Here is a 24826-nt window from a genome sequence, read left to right on the forward strand (position 1 = left end):
AGATACAACCAAGGCGTAAGACTCAGGGAATTCAGCGTGGGAGACTTGGTCCTGAGAAAGGCTTTGGGGGGTATGCGAGATACAAACTCTGGGAAGCTAGCTCAAACGTGGGAAAGGCCCTACAGGGTCACAGCGATCGCAGGTGCGGGAGCATATTATCTGGAAGACCTAGACGAGAGACCTTTGCCGCGGCCGTGGAACGTTCATAATCTAAAAAAGTTCTATCACTGATCGGCCATGTAAAAAAGAAAAGGGGAAAGGCAGAGAGAAAGAAGTGGGGGCATATGGTCGAAGCATCGTTGTTGTATAAAGGCTAATGAAAATGACGGTTCATGCTGATTACTGATATCCCCTTTTTACGAAACTATGGAAACCTTATTATTTCTATCTTAAGGACAGAAGCCTGTTTCTCGGCTCGATCCATATCGCCGAGCAGGTGTAAACCTTATTATTTCTATCTTAAGGATAGAAGCCTGTCTCTCGGCTCGATCCCTATCGCCGAGCAGGTGTAAACCTTATTATTTTTATCTTAAGGACAGAAGCCTGTCTCTCGGCTCAATCCCTATCGCCGAGCAGGTGTAAACCTTATTATTTTTATCTTAAGGACAGAAGCCTGTCTCTCGGCTCGATCCCTATCGCCGAGCAGGTGTAAACCTTATTATTTTTATCTTAAGGACAGAAGCCTGTCTCTCGGCTCAATCCCTATCGCCGAGCAGGTGTAAACCTTATTATTTTTATCTTAAGGACAGAAGCCTGTCTCTCGGCTCGATCCCTATCGCCGAGCAGGTGTAAACCTTATTATTTTTATCTTAAGGACAGAAGCCTGTCTCTCGGCTCGATCCCTATCGCCGAGCAGGTGTAAACCTTACTATTTTTATCTTAAGGACAGAAGCCTGTCTCTCGGCTCGATCCCTATCGCCGAGCAGGTGTAAACCTTATTATTTCTATCTTAAGGACAGAAGCCTGTCTCTCGGCTCGATCCATATCGCCGAGCAGGCGTAAGCCTTATCATTTCTATCTTAAGGACAGAAGCCTGTCTCTCGGCTCGATCCCTATCGCCGAGCAGGTGTAAACCTTATCATTTCTATAAAGCCGGTAAACAGGCCAAATCCCCGCCTTATGACGAAATAGGACTTGGCCCACCGGTAAGCATCGCGCAAATATGAAACGAAAGAATAGATAAACAGCAAGAATTAATTGCAAACATTTAGAAAATCATTGTCTCGGCAGCAAAACAAGGCGACCATTTGAGTTTCAAGACCAGCAAAAATTAAAATTGTTTAATCACCACAACCCGGTGATATGAGCAAACCAAGACAGGAAAGTAAACAAAAAAAATCTCTTAATGCAAAAGGGGCAAGGTTCGAGAATCATGATGCGGAGGTTGCAGGGCGTTCTCGAGCCTCAGACTCGGATGGTTGCTGCTGGACGGGATTGTGAACGGGAACTTGGCCGAGTTGATCTCCAAGGAAAGGATGGCTGGCCACTTCTGGCTCTTCCATCCCCACGTGGGAATTAATCTATTCCACCAATTCCCTTAGGCTGGTCGTCTCTTCCTCGTCAGCACGTCTGGCTGCGGTCGTCGGCTCCGGCGGGGGGACTGGAAATGGGATCTGGCCGGGGTTCCTCAGAGGAGAATCCTCGGGGACCCCCAAAGCCTGCAGAGCGGCCAGCCAACCCTCCTCAAAGCCAAGCCGCCGTGCCTCGTTAATGACCGGCTCTGCCGAGTTCTCCGCATCCGCGAATCCCTCCTGGTACCACTTGTTCTCGCTCTCCTCCAAAGCCGCCCTCATATCACCCAGCTCCTCGGACTGCGCACTGAGCTTACTCTCAGCTTCTCCCAGCTTGAGCTCGGTCTCCCCCAGCTGAACTTCCAGTTCCTTGTACCTTTTCTCCACGGCCAGCCTCGCCTTCTCCACAGCAGCAGCTTTCTTCTCGGATGTCGCGGCAGCCACCGTTTTCTCCTTCGCGGTCACCTCGGCTATGTCCTTCAGGGCTCTCTCCCAGCCAGCATCCTCCGCCAGATCTGTGACGCGACGGTCAAGGATGTAGGCCAGCTGTGCAGCCTGGCAAAGCATATGTACGGAAACTTTAAAAAAAAAAAAAAAAAAAAAAGGAGTCTTGGTCTTACCGCGACAGTGTGCCATTGCAGCCGTCGCCCTATCGATTCGTCAGTGCCATCTTCGAAAGCATGCACATCCTCGGGCAGAAGGAGCCCCCGAGCCAAAGTCTGGGCAATGTGGCCCCCGGTCCCTTTCCCCCAGACGTGTACACGAGCATCCGAGGGGAGAGGTTTGCCGTCCATCATAAAGGAGGGCTGCCACGCGGGCACGGCACATGAAGAAGACGCCACGTTCAACCCCGTCTGGGTCGCGGGTTCCCGAATCACGATGCCGCTAGAGGGACGAGGGGGCGTTTTTGACCGCGCATAAACTGGGTCGGCTGGAGTTTGTTCGGTAGTGCGCGGCCTTTTCCTTTGCCGTGCAGGAGCTGTCGGCGGAGGTGGACTAGGCTGGGTGCGACCTTGAGTTTGTTCTTGTTGCTGCTGATTCCCGGCAGACCGGGCTCTGGGGACAAAGTGAGTGATTAACATTACCTTTCGAGTTACCATAACTTCGCCTGATGACTCCAACACCCGATACTAACTGTGCCTCCTCGGTTCACGAAGCGTCAGGCAATGATGAGGGTTGTAACGCTTGGCCAGATCCAGCGCGCCTTTTTAGGGCGCATTAATGGAACCCTGCAACGCCCCAGACGTCGCTTCACTGAACACGTAACGTGCGCTCTTTGGAGTTCCTTGATTCATGTCGGGCGCCGAGCATAAATCAAGGGGGGGCTAATGTGCGGCATCCGAACTGTTGGGCCCGCTCAGCCCTTAGCCTCCGCTCCGAACGCACAGTTATTGGGCCCAATTCTCATTCGCCCTAAGGCCCAACCCTCGCTATCGCAGTTCGGGGGGGCTGAGCTTCACTACTAAAGTTATGCTCGGCATATTTTTTACCAAGCATGTTCGGAAGTGTTACTGAACGGCGCATCGTCTTTGTTTTGCTCAAAGAAGGCCCTCTAAGCTCCACTACCTAGCTCTAAACTGAAGTGGGCACCAAGTCCCAAAGCCACCCATACCTGACCTCCCACTTAGAGAAAATCTTACTGGACCCTCTGTTGCACAAACTATGAGAGCACTGATAACCTACGTCTGAGCTGAGAACTATAAATAGGAGGGGAAGATAGGAGAGAAAGGTTGGTTGGAAAAAGGGTAGAGAATAGTGGCAATAGAGGAGAGAAATGGAGAGAATATCTGATGGAAGGAATAGGAAGTAGTGTGTTGCCGAGGAAGAGAAAAGTGATCTCATTGAGTCCTTAGTTGGAGAACGACCCATAGTAGGAAATTCAGCCCAACAAACAAATAAGTTGTGAGCCCAAGTGGGGCTGAGCCCATAGGCCTCATTTGCGACCCGCACAGAATACATGCAAGCTTCATCAATCACTTAATTCTAAAATTTCAAAAGTCATTTCTCTCACTTTACCGACTTCAACTATTAACTAAAAGCAACTGATCGACTCTCCATAATTCCAAATAAATAAAAAAATAAGATGACAGTACCAAAGTTTGAAGAACAATCTCAATCTCCATTAGCATAAGATTAGTGATCATGACTCTACCTCCATCTGCATCACCCTCTTTATTTATCTTCCTCTTGACCACTTTGAAGGTATTAAGAATTCTAGAAGAATAAAAAAAGATTACTCAAAAATATAATCAAATATCAAATATTATGTACATGTAATTTAGATCTTCTATTTCATATTGAAATCAAAATAATATTGGAAAATAAGAATAGGTTGATGTTATAAATTAATGAGAGAAACATCTGTTGAAGTGGGTTTGTTTTAAACACTAATAAGCCTTTGCTTTGTGTGGAGTGAACCTTGTTATGTGTTTATAAACCTTTGCACATTTTACATGATAACTTGAAAATAATGGGTTAGGTGTTGGTCTTGGGCTTGGCTTTGGTCATATCTTTGTTGGGCTTTATCTTTTTTCTCTTTCTTTCCTAGTCAGCCCAACACTTGTTAGGCATTAACTAAGCAACCCGTTAGAAGCGTTTAATGTGCTGCGTTGGGCATGCATAGTGACTATTGGAGCAGCCCATAAGCTCTCTGCTTCTTTGCTATAAAACCCTTGTATTTACTCTTTTCTCTTCAGTTTTTTCAACTCCACACAATCGCCCCTCTCCCTCTGTTCTGCACTTTTTTTTTTTACTCATCTCCACATAAATATCAGCTTAATTTTTTGGTTTTAAGGAAAGACAAATAAGGTTGTTATTGGTTCTTCTTGTTTGGGTGTGTGTCCAACTTGAAGAAATTATTATAGTTTAATCCTGGAGGGTTGTTGGGCCAAGAGAGCCAGGGACGGACTGGGGTTTTCAAGTTAGAAGGGGCAAGAGTATAAGAGGGGGGGGGGGGGTTTTTTAAGTTAGAGTATTCATAGGAGTGGTGCTAAAAAAGTTAGCTTTTAGCACCTGAAAAAACTAATTTATCTATTTTACCACCTATTTTACAATACATTCAACATTAAATGTTCTAATTTTTTTTTTACCACTTTTTTTTAAAATAATATAAACAACTTATTAAAATAATAAATGAAGAGAGAGAATTTGAGTTTTATTTATTTATTTATTATTGAAGGTAAAGAGATAATCTTAATAAAAAATTATATTTTATTTTTAACAACTTGCTAAATACCATTTTATTGTAGTTGCAAAAAAAATTAGATTTGGTTTCTCCAATAACACATGATTTTTTGGTGGTAAAATATATATACATATATATTTGGTTGCTAAAATACAATCACCATTGTAAATGTTTTTATTATTTTTGGGTTGGACAATTGCTAGTTGGGGGGACTCGGGGGTTGGGCTCCTTTGGGCCCCAACTGGGTCCATTTTTGAAGAGAGCTACTCATACCTAATTCTAATCCATGTGGCATGAATCAACCTTTAAGGACAATGCAATTTGTGTAATTCTATAGTTTGTGAGATCTTTCTAACTCTATTTATTTATTTTTTATCATTGCTAGTTTTTAGAATTTATATTATTGAACCAATACTTGTTTTTCATAGCTATATTTTCCAACAACATCATATTACTTATGAAGATAAAGTAATACCTTTAGTTTGCATGAATGAGTCGACAAGAAGAACAAACATTTCAACACAATAAAGCTCCATTAGAGGCTTTTGTTTTTATGCTCTATAATAAGAAAACGTAGAGATAGCTAAATAATAAAGAGTGAAAGGGTCCGGCTCCCCTCCCGTATGGAATCCTTATGTTTTCTCTTGTTTTTGTCTAGATGAGTGACACGTGGCAAATGACACATCCAAAGGTTAAAACCTACCCACGTCAACTATGGTTTTTCTCTCAATTTTTGGGGTCTTTCTTTCCACTCTCTATCTGCCTCTTTCTAGCTATCTCTCCAACATTATCACTGCCACCTGAAAATCAAAGGCATCAAGATCAGAACTTGAGTAAAAGTGAATTCTGAATGCTAAGAGAAAACCCAAGAATTTTTTTTGACAAAACCCAAGTTTGCTTTATTTTCAATCTCAATATACAACTGAACTTGAGAAAAGCAAAGCATGGATGAATAAAAATCAACTGAAGTATTTGACGTTGAATAGATCTAGCTATTCGGTGATAACGTGTTGGGTCTTCAATAGCCCAAATCAACAAGAAATATACAATAAATTATGCGGTCAAACAACTACTAAAAACAATAGGAAAAAAAATGATAAAACAAAATTAAAGAAATTTAAAACAAGAATGGAGATAGAAGTATAGAACAGATGATGGTTTTACAAGCAAAATGAAAATGGCTTAACACATAGGACAATAATCTGTCCACCCACCTTGCACAATAGAGCTTCCTTGGCTTTTGGCAGAAAGATATTTTATTATTCGTTGATTTTCTCATCTATTGTCCTACTTTTACCTCTTTTTTTCTAGAAAGTAATGATCTTGGCGCCTTTGATTCATAAGTGAGTGTGACGATGTTTGAGAGATAGTAGCAAAAACTTAAGAGAAAGGGGCAAAGAGAGAAATAGAAAGAACGAGAGAAAGAAAGACCCAAAAATTGAGAGAAAATCATTGTTGACGTAGGGGTTTTTTAACCTTTGATGTGTCATTTGCCACGTGTCACTCATCGAGATAAAAACAGGAGGAAACATGAGGATTCTAACAAGAGGGGAGCCGGACCCAGAGTGAAATTATGGATTATATAAAAGAAAAGAGATTAAATTGGTTTAGGAGCTAGTGTAAAAGGTGTGTTTTACGCCAGCCAATTCTGACCCAACACGTCAGCAAAGTAAAAAAAAAAAAAAAAAAACTACTTCCTCTCTCCTCTTCCCATCCCCCTCACTTTTCCAAAAACATTGTAGGTCTGAAACAACGTTGCTTTTCTGAACACTATTCTCTCTCTCTCTCTCTCTCTCTCTCTCACACAGTTAATTTTCTTTCTTTTTCTTTTTTCTCTCATCTTTCTTCACTGGTCAAGTTTTCTTCTTTTGCCCATTTCTTCATCGGAAAACTCCATTAATAAACCAGAAAACTCCATAAACAAACCAAAAAACTTCACTTCAACACAAACCCATGTCAATCTAAGTCCATTTGGGTTGGATCTAGCGATGGCAGCAAGGCAGATGCGGCGGCAGCAACGGCGGCAAATTTGACTGATTTCCATTGGGTTTTTCATGTGGGTTTATGTTGGATTTTTCATATGGGTTTTTTGTTGGATTTAGTTTATCTCTCACACCTCTCATCATAGCACCTAGTTCTTCTTCGTCTTTTTTCTTAGGTCCCTTTTTTTTCTTCTTTAGTTCAAGATTCACAGGTTATTTTTTTCTTCTATCTTTTTTTTTTTTAATTAATTTTTTATCTTTATTCAAATACGCATTTGAAGTTTTTATGTTGCAAGGCTTGTGAAGTGAAATTGCTTTATATTGTGGTTTTGAGTTTTTTTTTTAGTAATATTGTTGTCTATGTTGTTCTTTGTGGCTTGGGTATTGCAAGATTGAAGTAAAATTGCTAGTTGAAACTGCTGGGTTGATTTTTTTTTTTTGGGTGGATCTGAGTTTGTGGCATGGGTTTCTCATTGTATTTTTTTGTGAGTTCCATTGATGGTTGGTTTGGGTGTGTGAATAGCCCCTTTGCTAGGATTTCTTTGTAAAATTTGCAATTCTTTTAGTGGATTTTGCAGAAGAGAGGAAGATATGAAAAAAAGAGATTGGAGCTCCTTCAACGTTGCTTCAGGCCTACAATGTTTCTGGAAAAGTGAGGGGGACGAGAAGAGTAGAAAGAAAGAGAAAGTAGTTTTTTTTTTTTTTTTTTAATTTTGTTGACGTGTTAGGTCAGGATTGGCCGGTGTAAAATACACCTTTTACGCCAGCCCCTGACCCAATTTAATATCAAAAGAAAATGCAATGATACAGTAGCTAACCTCCAAAGTGTGTGGTTATCTATCTCACAATGAGTATGTACTTGCTTCCTCCCTAAGAGCCTCCACATCAGTCCATCCATTTTATACATCCATTTTTACACTAAAAACCTATTTTTTTTATTTTATACCTCCATTTTTACAAAACCTCCACATCAGTTTATCTATTTTACAGGATTTTTTAATAAAATATTCATTCTTCTCAATTTTTTTTTTTATTATTTCTCTCCACAGCTTCACTCCTCAAACAAGACCCAATCTCCAAACAAAACCCATCTCTATTCCCGGTCAGATCTCCAGCAAGCACCGATTGGTCATCTGTCTCTTTATCTCCATCTCTATACCGATTAGATCTCCATAGACAGCTTCACTTCTCAAACAAGACCCAATCTCCAAAAAAAAACCCAATCTCCAAACAAAACCCAACTCTATACCCGGTCAGATCTCCAGCAAGCACCGATCAATCTTTGTTGTAGAAGTCGTCAAACTTTGGAACAACCAATGCTAGTGATCTTCATTTGCAACCCAATTACAAGGGAATGGATTTCCCTTAGACCCACTAATTGTCATGTTGGTCGCATCTTTGCATTTGCTTTCTACCCATTTGGCTCTTCATCAAACAAGGCCTCTTGTTTTAAAGTGGTGAGCATTCAGCGTCAAAAATATGACCAGAATTCTTATTCCTTTGTTATTTACTCCTCAGAAACTGGAAAATGGAAAACCTCCATGGAAGTCTGCCACTGCAAGGACGATCTTAACGAGAACAAATATATTCATATCAAAGGAAGGTTTTATTGGTTGACCAAGAAACAGAGAATAATCACTTTTGATCTGGAAGAAGAGCTGTCTGGAGTGATCATAGCACCAGGTCCTCCGATGTTGAGATATGGCGTTCGAAATAGCGATTGCCTTGGGGATTCAGATGGGTATCTTCATTACGCGTGTGTTGATGAGTCTGATCTTAGAGTATGGATGTTAAAAGATTGTCACAAACTTGATTGGGTCCTTAAGCACCAGTTGAATTTAGATCAGTTTCGTGTGGAAGGTCAAGTAATGACTGACTATCTTGAGTCCAGTATACGTCGTGTTGGGTGCCTTCCTAAGGATGATATTTTTGCACCTGGTTATTTAGCACTAGGAATTTTGACTTTCTATGATGAGGTTATTTATATGATGAGATGGGGCAGGTTGGAGTCATATAATTTTAGGAACGGAGTCCTAAAACGTCATTATATGTTAAATGCCTCTTTTTTGGACCATTACAATTATGTACCTGCGACTGTGCTCCCATACTCGGCTACTTTGGCAGCAAATGGTGTTCTAAAGGTGAAACAGAACTCCATTGATGATTTGATTTCAGTCCCAGCAACTGTGCTCCCATTTTCAGCTACCTCAGCAATGAATGGCCTTCTCTGGCCAAAATGTTCCTGTGGTTTTGTTGCTTCAAATTCTAGTTCTTATCAAGGAAGGCGAAAAAGAAAAAGAATCAAACCCGTAAGGTCACCACATTTCTAAACAGGTGCCCATTGAATTGGAATTATCTGTATTTCTTTTGCTTGAATTGGCAGCATCAGCCTACCAACTTAATGAAGCCTTAGGTTTTTTGGCATGTACAAAGATATTTTACTTCCTTAATCCTTACCATCTTAACTATTCAGGCATGTTTGTGTTTGTTGCATCAAGTGCTAAAGTTATCAACGATTGTTTTTTTCATTTTGGTATCTCATTTTTTACCAAGTGTGCGTTTAGGTCTTTTATGCGGTTGTCTTGTGTTGAATATAAATTGATGAAAACATAAAAGGATGCTTGGTTTGGGGATAATGGCATTTGTTGATATTGTATATGATTTCCTGACCTTAGATTAAACACTTGTTTGGGTGTTATTTGGCTGTCATATAATCTAACCAGTTATCCACTGTTTATGCCTAGTTGTGCAAAATTCTAGTACTTGCCTGTTAACCCGTTAAATTTAACGGTTTGTTAAGGAAATCTTTGTTAGCCATTTATGAGAGCACCAAATCTTGTGTTGAATTGACATTGATTGAATCTTTGTTAGCCATTTATAAAATTAGTTTGTAAAATGCATAATAGAAACTTGGTGGATTGAATATCTCTTTGTGGGTCAAACAAATTTTTTAGAGTGCTGACTAGTAGGCAATTGACCTGGGAGTAGCCTTTTTTTTTTTTTTGAGAAACAACCTGGGAGTAGCCTAACCCTGAAGATATAGAAACTTGGTGGATTTTATTTTAGACTAAAGTTATCATATATGTTATTATAGACTGAAATTTTTTTGGCTTCAAACAAATTTAGAACTGTCTTACTTCAACCTATTATGCGGCAGTTGAAGAGACTATTTATGTGTAGTATTAATCGCATGAGATTTTTAATGGGTCTTATGACTTGTTTAAATAATATACATAGGCAGTCCTATAATTTGTTAGAAAATGGGTTTGTAACAAATGGGTTGGGATTGTGTCCAGTGCACTAATGCACTAGACACAAGCCGTGTTTGTAAAAAATAGCATCAATAAAGTTTGGAGTCAAAGTTTATTCTTATAAATTAGTTAATACTTAGTTACAATTGGCCATCCTCCGCACGTCTTATTTGTGTTCTTTGTTAGAGAAGTCTGATTACAATTCTTTTATTTATTTATATATATTTTTATAAGTATTATGAGGACAATTTATGTTGTTTGTAAAATTTTATTATTTACATAATTTGCAAAAGCTTGCTGGTGGTTAATCGGTCTTGGAGGCAAAGACGGAGGCCATCTTTTAAAGTTATGATTAGGCAATGGAAATTTTATGCATGACGGTCAGTTTTGGACTGAAGGTTCAAGTGCATTTTAAGAGGTGGGATACCCAAATATCTTCTTTATAGATTCACCAACAAAGGTTCAGACTCAGACACATCTTAAGCCTGTGTGTTCAACAATGTTTTAAGTGTTGGGGAAATTTTACTAGGATGCGGTTTTCCATTTTCACTCATCTTCTTGATGATTATTGCATTCCAAATATAGTAAACAAGAGTTTTCCTTTAAAGATGATTGTCANTGGAGGCAAAGACGGAGGCCATCTTTTAAAGTTATGATTAGGCAATGGAAATTTTATGCATGACGGTCAGTTTTGGACTGAAGGTTCAAGTGCATTTTAAGAGGTGGGATACCCAAATATCTTCTTTATAGATTCACCAACAAAGGTTCAGACTCAGACACATCTTAAGCCTGTGTGTTCAACAATGTTTTAAGTGTTGGGGAAATTTTACTAGGATGCGGTTTTCCATTTTCACTCATCTTCTTGATGATTATTGCATTCCAAATATAGTAAACAAGAGTTTTCCTTTAAAGATGATTGTCAATTTGTCATCATGCGTTCTTGTGCTAGACCTAAAACAGACTATTTATAATAATAATGTTTAGCTCCCCTAAAACCTAGACCCGTCATCAAGTATATCCTAACCAAACCGTAGATCTTTTCTCTGTTGAGCACAAAGTTTGTCACGCCGATCACCTAACCTCACGCTTTGGTGGTGTTGTGCTTACCTTAGCAGCGCCAGTAGCTTCGGCCCACCGTCAGTTCGTTTTGACGGAGGAGAAGAGAGGGTGATGATGATAATTGTAGGGACTGGGATTTGGAATTGGGAGGAGTATAGGTGAATGGGAGCTTTATCAATCAATTTTCACCTGAATTTTTTATATATAAAAGGAAGTGGTGTCCCAACATTCATGAGTATATTGAACTTGGAACTTAAGGTTTATGTCATGCTTTAGATTTATGAGTCCACCGCGTGGATAAATCTGGATTCTCCAATTTATAGGGTTTGATATTTGGATTAGCTTCAATTAATAATGAAGCAATTTGTAAGTTCCGTGATTAAGAATAGATTGGGGACGATAATTTACAAACACCATTTTACATTCTAAACAACCAACTTCCCACTTTTCAGGTCATAGCTTTCCAACTAGTCTATAATTTATAATCTATGAATACTATATAACCGAAACCTTTGACTATTTGTTGATCTTCTTATATTGTGTCATCTCAGCTTTGCAGCCTCCACAAATTTACACTTATTATTACGTTTTAAATAAATTAAGTTTTTAACTTAAAATTTAAACTTCCTACCAATAAACTACTTCTCTCCTCTGGAGTCCCGATAAATCCTTCCTCCTTCTTTAGCTCTCACCTTTTGCTCATTCTAACAATGTTGAAGAAGCGCGATAGCTAATTCCAAACCGGGGCCGTTGAAGGCAAGAGTCACAGCAGCACGGCAGCTTTTCTCTAATTCGTATCTACTCGCCTTAAAAAACAAGGGCAGCAAATTACAACTTACCCATATATGTTTTGACTGAAATTTAAGTTGCCCACCTGTGATTTGAAACTTGACATTTTACCCACTTGAAATTTGACAGAAATTTAAGTTGTCTACCTGTAATTTGAAATTTGACATTTTACCCACTTCAGGTTTGACCGAAATTTAAGTTTTCTACCTATAGTTTGAAATTTTATATTATTTACCACCGCGACACCGTCTTCTATGGGAAATTTAATTTTCTGGTTTAGGGTCGGCGATACTGCCCCTATGGCATGGATCCAAGGCCGCTCCAGGATCGCTATGTAGGGTGAGAAATCATTGACCACAATGAAATTAACTTCCACTTCCTTTTCTTCGGTTACTACTGATAGCTTTATCTGCCCCTCAGGGGTCATGATTTTCCCGTCAAACCCCACAAGCAGGGTATCATATCTACTTAAATTCTTAGATTTTAATCCCAGTCCCTTGTAAAGATCAAGATACATTATCTCTGCTTCACTCCCCTGATCTACCATGACTCTCTTTACTAAGAAACCTCCAATTTAGGAAGTCACAACTAAGGCATCGTTGTGCGGTTGAGACGTTCCTTCCAAATCTGCTTCACTAAAGGTGATTGGCACGAAGGCCCTCTGGGGCCTCTTATTAGGTCGATTCGAGGCCTCTGCTTCAGATGGGGATACCATGCTAAGTACTCCCCTCTGGCTATTCAAGCTTACGCCCTGAGAGGTTGCATAAATGACCTTGATAATTCCCAAAGGAGGTGGGAGAGCTTGGTCGTTTCGACTTCCTAACCCTTGACCTACATTTGCTCCTTCCTGATCGACCAAGAACTCCTTGAGATGCTCGGCCTTCACCAACTGCTCTAGGTGATCCTTTAGCACACGGCATTGCTCGGTAGTGTGCCCTTTCTCTCTGTGGTACGTGCAATATAAGCTTTGGTTCCTTCTCGTAGGGTCTCCACCCCTCTCTCTCGGCCATTGGAAATAAGGCTCATTCTTGATGCGCTCCGGGATTTTTGGGATTCATTACGGGTTTTACCCTTTTACAAACATATATGTTTTTTTTTTTTTTTTTTGAAGGAACATATATGTTATACTTAGGGTCTGTTTGGATACCGCTTATTGCTGAAAACTGAAAATACTATAGCAAAATAATTTTTAAATTTGTAAATAGTGTTGTGGGACCTAGTTTGAAAGAAAAATTTGCTGAAATCTATACTTGCGGGTCCCGTGAACAGTGCACGGGACCCACTGTTTAAAACGCAAACACAGTCGTAGTCGTTTTCAACGCAATCCAAACTAACACTTAGGGTATATTTGGTAACTGTTTTTCCTCTTATTTTCTATTTCCAAAAATAATTTTCTATTTTTGAGACTAAAAAACTTGTTTGGCAACTCAGAATGGATAAAAAATAAAAACTGTTCTCAAAACTCAATTTGTGAAGAAAATTGAAAACATGCAAAAGACTGTTTTCAATTTCTAATTTTCAAAAGTTAATGAAAACACACATTTAATTTAATGAATTTGTCTCATTTAATAAGTTAGCATTAGAGTTCAAATCCTAGTAACAAATTATTTTAGTATTTTCTATTTTTTCTTCAAAAAACTATCTTTTAAATTTCAACTAACCAAACATATTTTTGATTTAAAAATATAAGAAAATTGTTTTTTTTTTTTTTTTATCTCATATTTCCAAAAACAAGTTTTTGAAAATAGAAAACAAAAATTGTTACCAAACATAGCTTTAGAGTCTAAACAAATTTTTAGAAAATTTTATGTAAAAATAAAAAAGTAATTAATTTTTTTAGAATTGGTCCCTATTTGACATGTTAGTTCTAACACAATAACTCACATTTTAAACAATATTATACAATTTTTATACACTTTTTCACCCATACATATATCAAAAATACCCAAACAACATAAATCAAACCCCTCTCCCATAGCAAACACCCCCTTTTTTATAAAAAATTAAAAAGTTTCTTAAAATGAGCTTTACACGCTGTTCCTTAATAAGCGTGTGAAAGTGAATAGAACAAGATTTAGCGTGTTTAAATGACAGTAAGATTTAGTGCGACAGCTCCTACTCTTTTCAGTTGCAAAAATCTGATGTGGCGTGTTAACATTGGAGGCGTAAAAATCTACGTTGGTATAGAATTTATTCTATTGTCAGTAATTCAGTGATATTAAATGTAATTACAGGTCACGGGTGCAGCAGCAGACTTGAAAGTGAAACGTAGTTCGTTGTAGGGTTAAAGTTGAATGTCTGTTGTGCATGACGCACGCCACACGCCACACGATGTGCGTTTTAAACTAATCTAAGTTTCTCGTCCTGTTCCCAAAAAAGTAAAAAATAAAAAATAAAACCCTGAGAGAGAGGTGTCGGTGACACATCCAATCTATCAAATATGAATTCTCTCTATTGATAGCCGTTCTGCCTCTAAAAGATCAGAAAAGAGCGACCATCGATGGAGCTGTTCGGTTGGGAGCGCGACATAGATTTCATTAAATCTTCCGGGTAATGATTTTTCTTCTATTGCCGTATTTTTCTTTTCTCAGTTTAGGTTTTTATTTATTTATTATATATGTTTTTTTCTTTCTCATCAAGGAATTTTATCTCGGATTTATACTGCCTAACTATTAAAATCTGATCTAAGGGTAAAGAAAAAGACACATTCTAATTGATTATTGATGAGATTAGTTATTTTTTTTTTTTTTTTTAATTCTGATTTAGAACCTAGTCTTCTTTGTGGTTTTTCAATTTGATGCGGTATATAAAAGCTAAAGTCAAGGATGATTTTAGAGTGTTTTTTTTTTTAATTATAAATAATAGATATAGAAGCTCAGCTGGAGGCAATTAAATCTCGATAAATGTTATTATTTTTAGCCAATTTTTCTTTGTTTGGTCATATTCTTTTTTTATGATGATACTAATAAATAATTTCCTTTCATTGAGATAATGAAATGGGTATTTCACTTTCGGGTGTCAGTATTTTGGTTGTGACAATAAGCTAGTTGAGGAAGTATTTAGAAGGTTATTTGAATTTCTATACTTTTAGAATATTAATGTATTTTATGCTTTAAATTATCATCTATAGATTTCAAAATCATTTAATACATTTAATTTCACTCAATTAGAAACTAATTATAGGACAAAAAATATTATAAAATATGAATTAAGAAGATAGAGTTTCAAAGTATTAAGTAATATTGTGGAAAAATATAAATATTAGGAGAAAAAGCACTTTCTCCCTTTTATGTTTAGAGTAGTTCACAATTTCCCTCTTTATCTTTGAAACCAACTAATTTCTCTCTCTAATATTTGAAAAATAAGCAAATACTTCCAATTTGTTATTTTATCAATTAAATCTAACGACAATTTTTGAAGAAATTTTTAGGTGAACACCATAAGGAAGAGAAAAAGTTGAAGATTGCACTTTTGTTTTCTTAGATTGCATTTGTAATCATTGTAATTTCATAGGATTTAACTGAAAAAGTAACGAATTTGAAGTATTTGCTAATTTCCCAAATATAAAGAGGGAAATTGAAAACATGCAAAAAACTGTTTTCAGTTTTTTAATTTTCAAAAGTCAATGAAAACACACATTGAATTTAATGAATCTGTCTCATTTAATGAGTTAGCATTAGAATTCAAATTCTAGTAACAACTTATTTTAGTATTTTCTATTTTTTTCTTCAAAAAACTATCTTTTAAATTTCAACTAACCAAACTTGTCTTTTATTTCAAAAATGTTTTTTTTTTGTTTTTTTTTTCATATTTCCAAAAACAAGTTTTTGAAAATAGAAAGCAAAAACTATTACATTAACCTTGTAATTTTTAGGATTTAGGGTTCTAATTCAGTTCCCTTCAATACATTAACCTTGTAATTTTTTGTTAATTGAAATTTCAGGTTCAATTTGATTGTTGTGATTATACTGAAAACAAGGATTGCAGATATTTAATCATTACAATCGCAATAGAAGGGAAGAAAACAGTTACAGAGCTAATGCACATGTTCCAGCATCGTAAAGAAGATAGATATTGTAGTTGCTGTAAGAGTCATATTTTTGCAAATTGCACATATCATTTTGAAAGGATGCCGCAGATTCTAACAATCCAAGTGGCTAAAGGGACAGACACATCATTGATATATGAAAATGAGATTCAATTAAAGGATCATTTAGGAGAAGTAAGCTTTTATTTACATTGCTTGTTTACCACTTGCCTCTTTAGGTTTGTTTGTTATTTTTTCTTCTTTTTGTTTTATTAAAAAAGATGATTTTGTAGAGTCATACATATTCTCTGTATGGAGCTGTCATCCATATAGCATATGATACAAATAGCGGACACTACCTTTCTCTTTTACGAAGGGAAAACAGTTGGATAAAATTTGATGACTCTAAGGTAGATTCTATCTACAATTCTACTAATTATTTGTAAATTTTTTTATATGAGCATAAATTAACATATTTTGATTTTTGTTTTTTTAGGTGACAATTGTAGAAGAATTAAATTATGGTGAGGAAGGAAATTTTCTGTTCTATCAAAACGTAAGAATACATTTCATTTAGTCAACTTATCTAGTTATATATGGTAGTTTGGTCAAGTTTGATTAAACTATAATATAACATTTAAACCATAAAAGTGTCAAAGTTTGATCAAAGTTTGCAGATGTTATTGTGTTAAACCTCTGACAACTATAGCTTTGGATTTTGCCAAACTAGAACTTCTTTCTTTTAAATATTTGCTTTCTTGCATGATCTATTCAATAAACAAGTCAATATGTGATTTCAATACTTAAAGGTGAAGTTAAATTGAAGTCCTAGGATGGGGACAAAATCAAAATCAAGTTGGGAGAAGGTATAAAATTTATAATTGAAATATCTTATCTAATTGCTAATTAATACTTACTACAACATTTGCAATATACCACAGGTGCCTAGGACTTCAATTTAACTTCACCTTTAAGTATTGAAATCACATATTGACTTGTTTATTGAATAGGTCATACAAGAAAGCAAATATTTAAAAGAAAGAAGTTCTAATTTGGCAAAATCCAAAGCTATAGTTGTCAGAGGTTTAACACAATAACATCTGCAAACTTTGATCAAACTTTGACACTTTTATGGTTTAAATGTTATATTATGGTTTAATCAAACTTGACCAAACTTCCATATATAACTAGATAAGTTGACTAAATGAAATGTATTCTTACTTTTTGATAGAACAGAAAATTTCCTTCCTCACCATAATTTAATTCTTCTACAATTGTCACCTAAAAAAACAAAAATCAAAATATGTTAATTTATGCTCATATAAAAAAATTTACAAATAATTAGTAGAATTGTAGATAGAATCTACCTTAGAGTCATCAAATTTTATCCAACTGTTTTCCCTTCGTAAAAGAGAAAGGTAGTGTCCGCTATTTGTATCATATGCTATATGGATGACAGCTCCATACAGAGAATATGTATGACTCTACAAAATCATCTTTTTTAATAAAACAAAAAGAAGAAAAAATAACAAACAAACCTAAAGAGGCAAGTGGTAAACAAGCAATGTAAATAAAAGCTTACTTCTCCTAAATGATCTTTTAATTGAATCTCATTTTCATATATCAATGATGTGTCTGTCCCTTTAGCCACTTGGATTGTTAGAATCTGCGGCATCCTTTCAAAATGATATGTGCAATTTGCAAAAATATGACTCTTACAGCAACTACAATATCTGTCTTCTTTACGATGCTGGAACATGTGCATTAGCTCTGTAACTGTTTTCTTCCCTTCTATTGCGATTGTAATGATTAAATATCTGCAATCCTTGTTTTCAGTATAATCACAACAATCAAATTGAACCTGAAATTTCAATTAACAAAAAATTACAAGGTTAATGTATTGAAACTCAATGGAAACAAGAAGCACCAAGTGAACATAAACGTTATAATTTTATTCTAAAGATCCAAGTTTAGAAGAAACATAGTCGTTTAACTTGATTGAGTTACAGCAGTTAATAGAGGCAGGAGAGGAGAACGTGCCCTTCAGTATTAGTTTGTTGGATTAGTTGTCAATTGATCCACAAGTACAAATTTTATTGGTTAGAGTTTTAGCTAATAATGTGGGATTTCTATTAGTTTGTTAGTTTCCAAGTAAGCTTATGTATTTCATATCCTTTCACCCTCTCATTGTTAATATACACACCCATTTTATTTAGAATCTTCTTGAGCGAGAGAGAGATATTTTTTTTTTGTATTAGAGCTTCCATAAGCTTCATGGCTTCCATTGACCCTGTTACCAGCAATACAAACATACCCATTTCTTCTTCCGAGCAATCTTCCACAATGACAGAAGATGATGCTATAAATCCTTTTTTTCTTACTATAGTGATAATCCAGGAATCCACTTGGTTTCTCTAACATTGACTGGACCTAAGAATTATCCAAGTTGGTCTAGAGCCATGATTGTCTCTCTAACTGCAAGAAAAAAATCGAACATGTTAATGGCACTATTGTTGTTCCTGATGCTTCTTCAACTCAATTCATCTATTGGCTTCGATGCAACATGACAGTACTTTCATGGATCATCAGTTTCATATCTAGAGAGATCACTTCCAGTGTTATGTACACTAATGATACTAGGGAGGTTTGGCTTAACTTTGGTAAAAGGTTTTCTTAAGGAATTTCTCCAAGGATCATTGAGCTTCAGAAGGAAACCTCTTTGCTTTTGCAAGGACAACTTCCAATTGGAACATATTTCACAAAGTTCAAGGCTCTATGGGATGAACTTGTTAATTTCCAAGCAGTTCCAATATGCAAATGTGCTTGAACCTGTGGAGCTCAGAGATATTCAAGTGAAATTCATGATCGAGACCATGTGATGCAGTTCTTGATGGGATTAAATGAGTCCTACTCCATTGTTAGAGGGAAAATTCTGCTGAATGAACCTCTGCCTAACATCAACAAGGTACTTTCTTTGATTCTACAAGAAGAGAAGCAGAGAAATGTAGATTGTGGATTACATTCTATGATTCATCAAGCTACAGAAGCAATTGCTTTCTATATTAACACCAAGGGTAACTATGGAGGAAATGGGAATTTTAAGAGGGAAGGACCAGTGTGTACCTACTATGGAGAAAATTGTTCATATCGCAAACAAGTGTTACAAATTGCATAGATATCCCCCTAAGTACAAGCCAAAAGGGAAATCTGTAGCTAACCATGTCTTTAGCAACAATCCAAACAATCCCAAACTTTCTCCTACTGTTGTTTAGAATTCTCCAAGTGCTCCTATGTTAGGAACCCCAAATTATGTCATATGCCTTGTAATCTCCTAATAGTTGTTGTAACCCCTTTAATTAGTTAGTTAGCTGAGATTAGGATGAGTTAGTTAGGATTTGAGTGCATGTAGCTCATTTAACACATGGCTTAATTCTTAGAGCACATGTTCAATTAACTAGCCTATCTTAAGCCATGTGGGCCAATGGTATTAGAGCTAATCTCCTATAAATACACGATGGAATTCAAGGTTAGATATTGAAGAATAAACCAAGTGATTGTTTAGTGCTCTCTCTCTCCCTACAATTCCCATGCATTCCCCTAAAATTCCTTTCCATCCCCATTAGGAACCTCTAGGTTCCTAACAAGCGGTATAGGAGCTGATTGAGACTAGCTAGCTGGTTTAGTTGGGTGAATAGCACAGTAGCTGAGAGAGTTAGTTGCTGAGCTGGAGTTGGTCACTGAATTGGAAGCAAAAGTCAGTTAGTTAGTTGTTGGTTGTATTGCTAAGAAGTGAATGTATATAAGGAACAATGATTGGATTGTAACAGCATCTTTGAAAAGCAATAAAACATTGTATTCCTCTCTCTAAGTTCTTCTTCTTAATCTACTACTCTGCCCTTCTCTTAATCTCTAGAGGTCCAGTTTCCCTTGAAGAAACTACCTAATTGTCATCTCTTAATAAGAACTAGCAGGTTCTTATCATCCTATGGTGAATGAGAGGCCCTCAATCTGGTATACTCACACCAAAATGTCCTATTTCACAAACTCAATGTGAAGAACTATTGGCATTTATTAGGTCTCAATCTCTTGAAGATGGATCGAATCAGCTTGGACTTCCTTCATCCAGCAATGCTGTGATATCTAGTGGTCAAACTCATTCTGATGGTGGTACAACAGATTCTTCTTATTTTATTAACAAATTTTCAGGTGCAATCATTTGCTCATCTACTCTTCCCTATTTGGATCCCAAAAATTCTATATTTTCATCTAGCCTAATAGACATGCTTTTAAGTCCCATGATTGGATCATAGACATTGAAGCAACTGATCACATAGTGCACTCAATGACTCTTTTGACCACTATCACCTCTATTATAAATACAGTATAGTCCATTTGCCTAATGGGGAAACAGCTTTGGTTACTCATATAGGAATTGTCAAGCTTTGTGACTCTTATTTTAACTGGTGTTCTTTGAGTCCCTTCATTAAGTTTTAATCTGATTTCAGTTAGTCATCTTGCTAAATCACTGTTATGTTGTTTTGTTTTTCTTTCTAACATGTGCTTTATCTAGGACCTTGCTCAATGGAGCATGATTGGTCTGGGTAAAGAATATGGAGGGCTATTCTTTATGTTAAGAGACTTCAAACCAGCTCAGTTTCAATCTGTTATTTCATCTGTTCATACTTTTCCTTTCAATATTAGGCATTATCATTTAGGACATCCTCCTTATGTCAAATTAGGCTTGTTAGATAATGCCTTATCTGCTGTCAATAGCAATAAGAATGATCATTGTATGATCTGTCCTCTTGCTAAAACAGAAGAGGCTTTCTTTCCCTCTCAATAATAATGTCTCTTCTTCTATTTTTGATATAATGCACTGCGATTTGTGGGGGCCATTCTCAGTTCCTACCATTGGTGGCCACAAATATTTGTTGACAATTGTTGATGATCACTCAAGATGCAACAGTTCTACACTATCATTGAAACTCAATTCAAAACTAAAGAGTATAAGATCTGATAATGAGACTGAGTTTTTGATGAGATATTTCTTCAAATCCAAAGGCATTTTACACCAATTGTCATGTGTTGAAACCCCTCAATAGAATGGTACTGTTGAGAGGAAGCATCAACACATTTTGAATCTGGCTAGGGCCTTAAAATTCAAGCAAATCTGCCTTTGAATCTTTGGGGTGATTGTGTCTTAACTGCAGTTTATTTCTTAAACAGAATTCCCTCAACTTCTCTTAGCAACAAAAGCCCTTTTGAATTACTTTTTGGTCATCCAAACATCTTAAAGTTTTTGGATGTTTATGTTATGCTTCCACTTTAGCATAACAGAAACATATTTTCTACTAGAGCTAAAAAATGTGTTTTTTAGCTTCTTGGGGTACCCTTGTGGGATTAAGAGATATAAGCTTCTGGATCTAACCTCAAATTCTATATTTGTATGTAGAGATGTGGTATTCTTTGAGTCCTCATTTCCAATTTCCCATCTCATACAGTCCCTTTTGTTTTTCCTAAGTCTGTTCCCGACATTACACACTTCCTTTAATCTTCCTACTAGCTTACCTGCATAATCTACTATTGCAGAACCTCATTCTTTCATTCCTACAGCTCCTCTTCCTTCACCCATACCTGTTAGAAGGTCTAATAGACACCATAAATTACCTAGTTATTTGCAGCATTACTCCTACCATACACTTTCCAATCTTTCTCCAACATATAAAGCCTTCATATCCACCATAACTCTTCTCCACCAGAACATGATTTTTTTCCATTAGGCTGTCCAGTATTCTAAATGGATGGAGGCCATGGATAAAGAAATTGAGGCTTTAGAATTGAACCATACATGGATTTGGTTTACAAGATTAAGTTTAACTAATTCAAATTGTGGAAAGGTATAATGTAAATGTAATCGTTGTAATTGCAAGTCAACTAATTCAATCAAACTATTAAGATACCACGATTGAAATAATACAACCATGAAAAAAAATACCTTCTCAATTACTTCGGCTCTAAAAATGGGTTCAATATCTGCACCAGACAATCTCATTCGGGCAACAAAAAGTTCGAAGAACTCCATAGCATCAAATTGTTGTCCCAGGGAATAACCTCTAACAAAAGCTGCAAAAGATTTGAGTAACCTAATTAGAATTTATTTTTTTAAAAATATTATAAAAAAGTTAAAGAGATTGGAAACTACCAGGTAAAGATATATAAAGTTGGAGCGGCAAAAATACATCCACTTGATCGTTTTGGATTGCATCCAACAACGGTTATAGTAGACAAGGCAAACAAAATTTGTTAGACTGACACTTATGTCGTGCTAATGTCTCTCTAACTCCCGGTGTGTGAGCAACCATTTGCAATGTGGCTGCCATGAAGCAAGAATTCCCCACGTTCTCAATGCCTACAACCTGAAAAACAGCAAGTCTACACACTTAAAAACAGAGCCTAACTCCTCTGCCAAAAACAACAAAGAACTAAGAACTAAGAACAATCTTCATAAATGCATACCTTGGGTATCGCCATGAGGAGCTAGAAATTCCCTTTTTGGATGTTAGGGAATGAGCTTACTAGATCAACAATAAAAACGCAAACAGCCATTACAAGTGTTCATGATGGTGAACACAAAACAACAGCAAACAAAACAACAGAAAACAGAATAAGGGGAACAACTTAAGTGGCACTACTAAGGGTAGAAAAGAACTCCATAGCAGAAGAACAGTTTGAATAACCCCAGCACTTAGCCCATTCAAAAAGAGTATTTTGGCTGAGCGCTTGTAGCTGATCAAGCGTTGTCTCCAGATCCTCAAAAGAGCACCGGTTCCTTTCCAACCAAACAACCCACATCAAACACCCAGGAACCATATTCCATACGTTTGAAGAATATTTTCCCAACCAATTACTCCAATAAGACACCAAACTCACCACAGAGCCTGGCATGACCCATTGAATCCCAAAAACTTGTAACATTTACACCCACAAAGCATAAGTTACCGGACAGTGAATGAGAAGATGGTCCACAGATTCCGCTGAACAGCGGCACATATAGCACCTATTCGCCAAATGGAGGCCCCGGAGATTATCCAAGGTAAGGATCCGGCCATGTGCCGTGGTCCACAAGAAGAAAGCCACCCTCTTAGGCACCTTGGCTTTCCAAATCCCCTTCCATTGGAAGTAAGAAGGAGCTACACCCCCGATCTTATGATAGAAAGACCGAGTATCAAACTTACCATTCCTACTAAGACACCAAAATGGTCTAACCCACCCAAAACCTCGTGGGATCCGAGACTGAATGAGTTCTAGGAAAGAGAAGGCAGCCTCAAATTCCCTCTCATGAAAGTTCCTATAAAATCTCACATTCCAACATCTACTACTCCCATCCTCTTGATGATCCAACAAGTCAGAAATACAGGCTTCCTTGTCACTAGAACACGCAAATAACTGAGGATAGAGCATTTTAAGAGAGAAACACCCAACCCACCTATCATGCCAAAAACGAATACGGGAACCATCACCCACCACAAAAGCTAAGTGTTTGGAAAACCTCTCCCAACCGACGTTAATACCACGCCAAAGGCCACACCCGTGTGCCCTTATACAATCTTTAGTATTCCACCCCCCTTGATCCACCCCATACTTGGTGGCAATAACCCTCCGCCAAAGACTAGTTCCTTCTTGGCCAAAACTCCATAACCATTTACCTAATAGAGCTTGGTTGAAGTGACCTAACTTCCTAACCCCCAAACCACCCATCTCTAGAGGTGAACACACCTTCTCCCAAGCCACCAAAGAATGTGTAAAACACTCCTCCGAAGACCCCCACAAGAATTTCCTCTGAATACGCTCCAATCTATCAGTCACAGCTACAAGGATGGTAAATAAGGAAAGATAGTATGTGGGAAGACTAGAGAGGGTACTCTTCAAGAGAGTAAGCCTACCACCCTTAGACAAATATAGACGCTTCTAACCAACCAACTTCTTCTCCATCTTCTCCAAAATGGGGTTCCAAATGGATGCAGTCTTGTATGAGGTGCCCAAAGGCATGCCCAAATATTTCATGGGCAGGCTACCTACCCTACAACTGAGAATATTAGTCAAAGCATCAATATTACCAACCTCCCCCACCGGAACAATCTCACTCTTCCCCACATTGACCTTTAAACCAGTTACGGCTTGGAAGCAAGACAAAGCCAGTCTAATAGCCAACAACTGATCTCTAGAAGCATCACAGAACAGAATAGTATCGTCAGTAAAAAGCAGATGAGATATGCGAACCCCGATAGAGTTCACAGGTCCCACATGAAAGCATACATACTATCAGTTCATTTTTATATATATAAAAAGAGGAAATTAAAATAGTTTTTTTGATAAGTAGGTGACTTATTCACCAAAAAAATAAAAATATTCCAAACAAAAACACATACCGAATCCAAATCCAATAGTCGATCACGAATCCAAATCCAATAGTGATGCAATCCAAATCCAAATCCAAACACATACCGAATCCAAATCCAAATAAAAACACATACCGAATCCAAATCCAATTTAAGTAGGTGACTCAGTTGTTCATTTTTAGCTATGTTTATTAACTAAAAATAAACAGATATTTAATTCATAACAAAAAAAATGTAATTTATATTCATATGAAAGATATTTTGGCGGGAGTGGCGGGTCACAGACCAAAGAAAAGTAGAGAAAAAAAAGAAAAGAAAAAAAAAAGCAAAAACAAAATGAAAGAGCGAAACGTACCTGCGCTGCGAGCTGCAAAGAGTGAAGTGCTCTAATTTTGGGGGGTTTTGGGGGCGAAGAGTGAAGTGCTCTAATTTTGGGGGGTTTTGGGGGTTTGTCTAGGGTGCTCCAATTTTGTTTGATTTGGAGCACCGGCTGGATTTTTTTTTTTAATTCCTTATATAGTTGGACGTCTTTTCTTTCTTTTTTTCTTATTTTTTTTTTTATTTTTTTTTATTTTTTAAGTTTTAACCTATGAATTATGATTATTACTAAATTTTTTGTGTAGA

The 24826-nt window shown here is 37.1% G+C and overlaps 1 long non-coding RNA gene across 5 annotated transcripts; it reads right to left on the reverse strand.

Moving 5' to 3' along the window:
• Positions 1 to 5080: 5080 nt before the first annotated feature.
• Positions 5081 to 24734, reverse strand: LOC112036244 (uncharacterized). Of its 5 annotated transcripts, none has more exons than XR_010631093.1 (5): positions 24558 to 24734; positions 22320 to 24024; positions 22006 to 22219; positions 21799 to 21926; positions 5081 to 5495 (listed from the first exon to the last, which is right to left on the reverse strand). It is a non-coding gene; the product is annotated as an uncharacterized LOC112036244 (long non-coding RNA). The 5 variants fall into 5 exon arrangements; XR_010631094.1 differs by lacking the exons at positions 5081 to 5495; positions 24558 to 24734 and adding exons at positions 15694 to 17287; positions 17386 to 17664 and having other exon boundaries at positions 22320 to 23981; XR_010631095.1 differs by lacking the exons at positions 5081 to 5495; positions 24558 to 24734 and adding an exon at positions 15626 to 15674 and having other exon boundaries at positions 22320 to 23981.
• Positions 24735 to 24826: the final 92 nt, after the last annotated feature.

This window comes from Quercus suber, unplaced genomic scaffold (assembly GCF_002906115.3).
Source record: "Quercus suber isolate HL8 unplaced genomic scaffold, Cork oak 2.0 scaffold_195, whole genome shotgun sequence".
Classification (NCBI taxonomy): Eukaryota; Viridiplantae; Streptophyta; class Magnoliopsida; order Fagales; family Fagaceae; genus Quercus; species Quercus suber.